Below are 8,919 nucleotides of genomic sequence, written 5' to 3'. Positions count from 1 at the left end.
AACACACACGCAGCCACATACTGAAGCATACACGCACTTACCCGCAGACACATACAGAAGAATACCCAAAGTCATGTAGCTGCAGCCAAACACTGGCACCTACCTGTGGCCCCTTACCAGTACCTACCCACAGCCACATTCTGAAGCATACATGGAGACACCCACCGGCACCCATCCGCGGCCACCCACCGCCACCCATCCGCGGCCACTCACCGGCACCCACCCGCGGCCACTCATTGGCACCCACCCCTCGGCCACTCACCAACACCTACCCGCGGCCACTCACCAACACCTACCCGCGGCCACTCACCGACACCTACCCGCGGCCACTCACCGGCACCTACCCGCGGCCACTCACTGGCACCTACCCGCGGCCACTCACCGGCACCTACCTGCGGCCACTTACCGGCACCTACCTGCGGCCACTCACCGGCACTTTCCCACGGCCACTTACCGGCACCTGCCTGCGGCCACTTACCGGCTCCTACTCGCTGCCAGTAACCCACAGCCACATACCGAAACACACACGCAGCCACATAGTGAAGCATACACGCACTTACCTACAGAGACATACAGAAGCATACCCAAAGCCATGTAGCCGCAGCCACATACTGGCACCTACCTGTGGCCCCTTACCAGTACCTACCCACAGCCACATTCTGAAGCATACATGGAGCCACCCACCGGCACCTACCCACTCCCCTATGGGGAGCGCCGAGCGGGGAGCGTTACACAGGATGAAAAGCCAGCGAGCCAACGGGGTTCTTTAAGCGGACTGAAAAGCCACCTTAACAAACTGTGAACGAGAAGTGAGCAATTTTTTTTGCACTCACGCTAAACGATTATCCCTCAAATTTGTTCGTTTAAACGAATTTTGAGTGATAATCGGCCCGTGTCAATGGGCCATTAGTTCCGTTGTCCAATTGGATTAGAAAACAATTACCTTGCAAACAATAGGCAAGAAACGACTTGAAATAGGACAAACTACTTCTGTTGTCGCTCTATGAAGGCGCCCAAAAAGCCAATTCAGCAGCACCAGAAGTAGCACTATAGAAGTGTGGAGGGATTGTTTAATACTTGCCGAGCACGCCACCCGGATCCTGGACACACAGGGATCCCAACAATATGAGAAGTGTGCAGCAAAAACAATGACAAAGACAGCGTCCCAGCTGTCGAAACGTCGCCATGCCATTGTTCGTGCTGGGCACTTTTTCACAAATAAATAATGGATACTAAGTGACCAATCTACTTTTCAATTATTTTTCCTGGATGCCTGTGCTGTTTCCTGCAAAAGCTGCATACTGCTCTATTAAGGCGCCGTCGCTTGGCTGGTGGCCTTGGGGTTATTCATCTGTGTTTCACAAAATCATTGAGTTGCATTAAAGGGTTGTCCCGCGAAAGCAAGTGGGGTTAAGCACTTCTGTATGGCCATATTAATGCACTTTGTAATGTACATCGTGCATTAAATATGAGCCATACAGAAGTTATTCACTTACCTTCCCTGCGCTGGCGTCCCCGTCTCCATGGCTCCGTCTAACTTCAGCGTCTAATCGCCCGATTAGACGCGCTTGCGCAGAAGGGTCTTCTGCCTTCGGGTCTGTCCGGCAGCAACTGCGTTCTGGCTCCGCCCCCTTCTACGCATCATCGCGTAGCTCCGCCCCATCACGTGTGCCGATTCCAGCCAAGCAGGAGGCTGGAATCGGCACACGTAACGGGGCGGAGCTACACGATGACGCATGGAAGGGGGCGGAGCCAGAACGGTCACTGCTGCCGGACAGACCCGAAAGCAGAAGACCCTTCTGCGCAAGCGCGTCTAATCGGGCGATTAGACGCTGAAGTTAGACGGAGCCATGGAGACGGGGACGCCAGCGCAGGGAAGGTAAGTGAATAACTTCTGTATGGCTCATATTTAATGCACGATGTATATTACAAAGTGCATTAATATGGCCATACAGAAGTGCTTAACCCCACTTGCTTTGGCGAGACAACCCCTTAATTCAATGCAAGTATTTCATTTCCCATTGTGTATCTGTCATCTGTCATCTTCCTAAAGAGTAAAGACACCAACATTGTAATAATTTGCCTCCATCCTTTTCACACAGTTGTGCTCATGCTATACTCTGTGCAAGCTGGAAAGTAACATACAACACAATGATGCCAATATTAAAGGAGTATTCCCGCCTTTTACAATTGATAAAGTATCCTCAGGATAGGCCATCAGTAGCTGATCAATGAGGATCTGCCATTCGAGATCGCTGTCCATCAGCTGATCACTCGGCCCACTGTTAGTGCATTGGGGCCAGACATTGCCATCAGTGGTTAGGGCAGGAAGTGAGAGCATCGGCTTCACTCCACTTAAATCAATAGGAGCACTGCACTTCTAATACACTTCCTGCGCCTCTTATGGTCAGTTTTGAATGTCTGCTCCTGACCATGAGAGGAGCAGGAAGTGTAATAGAAGCGCAGTGCTCCCATTAATTTCAATGTGAGTGAAGCTGGCTATTACACTTTCCATCCCGGAACACTGATGACGGCATCCGGCTCCATTGCACTGACAGCGGGCCCGATGTCAGCTGATGGACGGAAATCCTGAATGACGGATCCCCATTGATCAACTGCCAGAATCTCAAATTGCTGAACTTCACAATTAATTTGTATTACTTTACTTGCCTGGACCCGCGTCTATGAAGCCATTCACATGGTGCGCTGGTATCATGTTTTTGAATCTTCCACTGACGTCCATATTCATTTTTCTTCCACTCCTATTTGTGGCTGAGAAGAGCAGAGATGCAAATCTGTGGGGTGGAGGGTGAGGACCGCATGTAGTGCCCTGAAGGGGGCGTATGCGCAGTTCAACCAGCTTTCTATGAAAGGGTCAGGACCGTATCTGGAGCTGCTCTGTACTCGTTTTAGTTCAGCTATGCCCTTCTTACACACAGGTGCCCAAAATTGTACACAGGGGGGCAGATTTACTATTGAAAATTGGCCAGTTTTCTGTATGATGTGTGTTAAATAACACTACTCAACAGCATTTTTGCATCTGGTGTGCGATATATATCAATTCTTATGGATTTTTGGGTGTAGAATCCGAATTTACCTTTAGAAATGATGAATCACTTAAGGTTTTTGTGCAATTTAGATTTTTTCAATTTTTAAAAAAAAAAGTTTTTGTGTTTGTGCTCATTTTCTGGTGAATTATTTATATAAAATTAGATCAGCGACGAAGCTAAACTCTGTATCTGAATGTAATACACAGTGGATGAAGTTCTAAAAATGGTCACTAGATGGCAGAACAATGTAGTTGAGCAGGAAGGTTACCGACATGAGCCTATCTGTACTGCTGTTTGGTGTTTGTTGTAATCTACATGAAGCCCTTCTTTTCATTTTCTGCAGGCATATAAATCAAGCGAGGATCGTCCCATCTAAACTATGTAATGGAATTCTGCGCTCTCTGCACTTAATATGCAAGTTGCCTCCATCGAGGAGAATGTGGGGCTTATTTAGCATGATTTATAAAAATATATGAAATGTATCTAGACGATTGATTTGTCCCTGTGCAGCGAGACAGCCGCAGACATGGCCAATGCATGCAAGCCTTCTCAACCAAACGGAAACCAATCCAGGCTGTGGATGGTCGCTAATATCAAAAAACACTTCTTCAAGAGTCTGAAAGATGCCATGAGCAGGATGGACCATAATGAGGGAGGTCTACAGCTGAGACAACGGGCACAGACTCTATGCCAGGACGTTTCCTTCTCCTGTTTGTCTTAGTCCCATCTTTTTTGACAGGTCCAAGATCCCGGTCTCCTCTTACTGTTGTCCAAAGGACAGTTTACAAGATACACAAGTAGCAGGAGGACTTATATGTAAGCAACAACAAGCCTGATGGTGATGTGCGTGCTGCACCACCAGCCGAGCTACATGGGAGTCCTGCTGCCCCGGACTGTTTTCCAGTAGACCAGTATGGGTTATTCTATTGTTCTGATCATTATTTTTGTTTTTGAACTACTTTTCTATTCGTAGAAGACTTTCCTCTTCAGGAGATGGAAGTTTTGCCTCCGATATAGGCAGAGCCATAGCTAAAGTCTCCGAGGCCCGGATGCAAAAGGTCAGGATGGGGGACACCCACAACTTTCCTCTGCATCGTTGAGTCTCTTAAGAAGCCGATTGATGCAATGCTAGCAGGCGACACATTTCTAGAATCTTAACAGATTAGACAGCGGCTAAATGTAGGGAGTTCCAATGCAAAATCTGTAACATTGCCCGTCACCCATGCATGTGACTTTTGAAATACTGGTGCTTTCTCATACGATAGAGGGACCTTTGTGCCCCTAAGGTTCCAAGGCCCGGTAGCGACTTCTATCTCTTCACCCCCTATAGCTACGCCCTGGATAAGCTGTTATAGAAGTTTTATTTCCTCAATAATACTATTTCATGGGTGTGCTGACTACTGCTTATCTTTAATGGCTATTTAAATGTATGGGGTAATGGCTAGTGCAGTGACTATCATGTCCTGGATTAGGTATCTCACTAGGAACGGTGCAGTCTTCCACCATCTGACTCGATATGGCCCTTTGGCCCTCTGCTTGCAGGAGACCCATGTTACATGTGAAACTGCCCATTATTTAAAGGGGTTGTCTCGCGAAATCAAGTGGGGTTATACACTTCTGTATGGCCATATTAATGCACTTTGTAATATACATCGTGCATTAATTATGAGCCATACAGAAGTTATTCACTTACCTGCTCCGTTGCTAGCGTCCCCATCGCCATGGTTCCGTCTAATTTCGGTGTCTTCTTGCCTTTTTAGACGCGCTTGCGCAGATCCGTCTTCTCCCTTTTTCTCTCTTCGGCTCCGCTCGGCAGCATCGGCATTTTGGCTCCGCCCCCTTGTACGCATCATCGCGTAGCTCCGCCCCATGATGTGTGCCGGTTCCAGCCTCCTGATTGGCTGGAATCGGCACGTGACGGGGGCGGAGCTACGCGATGATGCTCACAAGGGGGCGGAGCCAAAATGCCGATGCTGCCGAGCGGAGCCGAAGAGAGAAAAAGGGAGAAGACGGATCTGTGCAAGCGCGTCTAAAAAGGCAAGAAGACACCGAAATTAGACGGAACCATGGCGACGGGGACGCTAGCAACGGAGCAGGTAAGTGAATAACTTCTGTATGGCTCATAATTAATGCACGATGTATATTACAAAGTGCATTAATATGGCCATACAGAAGTGTATAACCCCACTTGCTGCCGCGAGACAACCCCTTTAAATAAGCAGTGGGTAGGGGCTAGTTACCATGCTTGTCATACTAGTTCCCATGGGGGCAGTATTCTGGTGCTTGGGGCAATACCTTTTCAATGTTTTATAAAAAAATAAATTTGGACAGCCAATATATTTGCTTACACTGTAGAATGTATAATTTCCTCTGTGTTCCGGTTGCTCTGTGTATCCCTCTGTCATACAATAGTGGGGTTTTGAGACAAATCCTGTATTATATGGCTGTATTCCCTATCACTCCACTACTGGTGATGGGAGATTTTAGACCCTCGCTGGGATAGGCCACTACTGGGTCAACTCTTACAGGAAACTGTCCTGATAGACATTTGAAAAGCCAAAAACATGAGAGTTTGGCGATTCTCATGCCATTCTACAACTTTCTAAGCGGTATCTAGAATAGGTTTAGCAGTAGGTAATGACCTGCTATGTAGTTTTTAGATGCTGGGTTTTCATCCTGCACAATTTCTGATCATTCCACCTTGATGCAGCTCCTGCCGTGGAGTTAGGCTATGGTGACTGCATCCATTTTGGCTTAATGTAATTGATTGCAAGTGGTTCCACGATCTTTAGCAGAGCTTTTTACCATTAATCATTGATCCACTTCTGTGAGTACGGATTGGAAAGTGATGAAGGTGTTTCTCAGGGGTATGGTAAGCTGTGGATAGCCTTTCTAATAGGTCAACAGGCATAGATGGGTTACCAGTGGAGATGGATAAGAAGTTTAGAGAGGTCTTACTCCCACGACTCATGGAGGTTACCAAAATACTAACAACCACCAGTCCGTGTGTGAGTGAGTAGGTTACTTGCTCTGCACCTGATCACATGATGGTGACATCATCACAGGTCCTAAAACATAAAACATGCAGAGTCTGATGCATATTAACTTTTTCTTCCCCACTTCTGCCCTAATCAGCAATTCCAGCAACCTGATTGGTTGTTTGGTGAATCAGCCAACCCAAACAACCAATCAGTGTGAATCAGCCAACCCAAACAACCAATCAGGTTGCTGGAATTGCTAAATAGGGCAGAAGTGTTGCGGAAAAAGTTAATATGCGAGCCTGACAGCAGCCAAGCCATGCTTACTGGACCTGTGATGATGTCACTGTCATGTGATCAGTTACCTGTGTAGGAGGAGTCTGAGGTCGCATGACCATGGGGTGATCAGTGTGTGCAGGACTCCACTCCCTTTCACTATATTATATTAGAAAGTGGTACGTTGCGCCACCAGAAACACTGGTATTATAATTTCCTGATAATTACTAGTCTTGTTACTATGCAGCAGGCTGTTATTGTAATCCTATTAAAACCCTGGAAGGATCTGTTTCCCCCCTACTTTCTACTGGCACATATCGCTATTGTCTGTAGATGTAAAACTTCTTCCCAATAACTCATTTTGATGTGTATTGATTATCTTCTGAAATATAATTTTTTATGTATAAAGAATCAATTTTTTGGCACATTTATGGAGCGCTTATGTGCTCTAAATTCATATCCTCTCACCAATCTCTATGTGGCAGGGTGTGGGGTAAATTATATCTTTTCAGCCACTGCAGAGGGGGCTAGTTAGACAGTCTGATACCTGTAGAAGTAAAGGTTAACACTAGAGATGAAGCGAACGTACTCGTCCGAGCTTGATACTCGTTCGAGTATTAGCGTGTTCGAGATGCTCGTTACTCGTAACGAGTACCACACGATGTTTGAGTTACTTTCACTTTCATCTCTGAGACGTTAGCGTGCTTTTCTGGCCAATAGAAAGACAGGGAAGGCATTATAACTTCCCCCTGCGACGTTCAAGCCCTATACCACCCCCCTGCAGTGAGTGACTGGCGAGATCAGGTGTCACCCGAGTATATAAATCGGCCCCTCCCGCGGCTCGCCACAGATGCGTTCTGACAGAGATCAGGGAAAGTGCTGTCTTGCTGGAGTTGCTATAGGGAGAGTGTTAGGAGTATTTTAGGCTTCAAGAACCCCAACGGTCCTTCTTAGGGCCACATCTAACCGTGTGCAGTAGTGTGGAGGCTGCTTTCTGCAGTGTTGCACATTTTTTTTTTTTTTTTGTATATCGGCCATGCAGAGCATTGCGCCCTGCAGTAATTATGCATAGTCCAGGGCCAGTAGTGGTGGTGAGGCAGGGACAGAAGACATATTTATTGAATATAGGCAGTGGGCCTTTCCAAAAACATTTGGGAAAAAAATCTATTTGGGCTGCCTGTGACTGTCTTCAGTGTACTGGGTCTGTGCTGGGGGTAGTTGTCCTAATTCATACGCAGCCAGCTAAGTGTTACAGCAGGCTTGCGCAAAATTATTTCCTGGTCTGTGTTGGCTGTGTGAGACGGTGACCGGCAAGGTGCTGGAGGGCAGGTATGTGTCGCCTAGGATGCTCTCCTATGCTGCCCTGGGGAGCGCTTGGGCAGATACGTGCCACCGAGCAGCCTGGGCTCGGTGGAGGAAGCCGGCAGTATGGTGTCAGTAACATTAAGTTACTGACACGGTGTAGTATGTAAGTGGCTCCAAGCCACATAATCCGGGCCGGCTTTTCCTGGAGTGACCAAAGTGAAGGGTGGGATGGTCACTCCCACGTACCAGGTGGGGCTGGTACCAGGCCATATAAAGCCTGGGCCTACAGGGCCTAGGAGAGAGCTGAGACCTTTGCAGGTCTGAGAGTCCTGGCTGGCAGTGTGCAGGAGCCATTTGTTACCAGTGTGTAGACAGGGACGCTCCATGTATAGTAAGTGCTCAGACGAGCAGGATTTACGTTATGTTTGCCTGATGTTAAGGCCTGTCTTTTGCTTTTATTTGCTTGGAAATAAACCCAGGCAAAGCCTGGACTAAAGACTTTATCGCAAGTGTCACTGTCTCTGACTGCTTATGCCCAGGTTGCTACCGATCCTAAACGCTAATCCCTCACAGCTGTTACATCACCGCTGTATTCCAGTCCACAGTGCAACAGTCTGCAGTTATTTTACATACTCCAGGGCCAGTAGTGGTGACGCAGAGAGAGAAGACATATACAGTGTATATAGGCAGTGGGCCTTTCCAAAAACATTTGCGAAAAAAAATCTATTTTGGCTGCCTGTGACCGTCCTCAGTGTACTGGGTCTGTGCTGGGGGTAGTTGTCCTCCTAATTCATATGCAGCCAGCTAAGTGTTACAGCAGGCTTGCGCAAAATTATTTCCTGGCTCTGCTGTGCGTTCCGTAAGCGAAGTCCGCCTCCAACCACAGGCCAATAAGCGGCACATTTAATTACAGCGTTCTATTTCTGCACTACTGGTAATACACCATGCTGAGGGGTAGGGGTAGGCCTAGAGGACGTGGACACGGGCGAGGACGCGGAGGCCCGAGTCAGGGTGTGAGCACAGGCCGAGCTCCTGATCCAGGTGTATCGCAGCCGACTGCTGCGGGATTAGGAGAGAGGCACGTTTCTGGCGTCCCCACATTCACCTCACAATTAATGGGTCCGCGCGGTAGACCTTTATTAGAAAATGAGCAGTGTGAGCAGGTCCTGTCGTGGATGGCAGAAAGTGCATCCAGCAATCTATCGAACACCCAGAGTTCTGCGCCGTCCACTGCTGCAACTCTGAATCCTCTGGCTGCTGCTCCTCCTTCCTCTCAGCCTCCTCACTCCATTACAATGACACATTCTGAG

This window comes from Eleutherodactylus coqui, unplaced genomic scaffold (assembly GCF_035609145.1).
Source record: "Eleutherodactylus coqui strain aEleCoq1 unplaced genomic scaffold, aEleCoq1.hap1 HAP1_SCAFFOLD_139, whole genome shotgun sequence".
Lineage (NCBI taxonomy): Eukaryota > Metazoa > Chordata > Amphibia > Anura > Eleutherodactylidae > Eleutherodactylus > Eleutherodactylus coqui.
The sequence above is the reverse complement of the archived record's forward strand: the minus strand, read 5'-3'. Positions refer to the sequence as shown.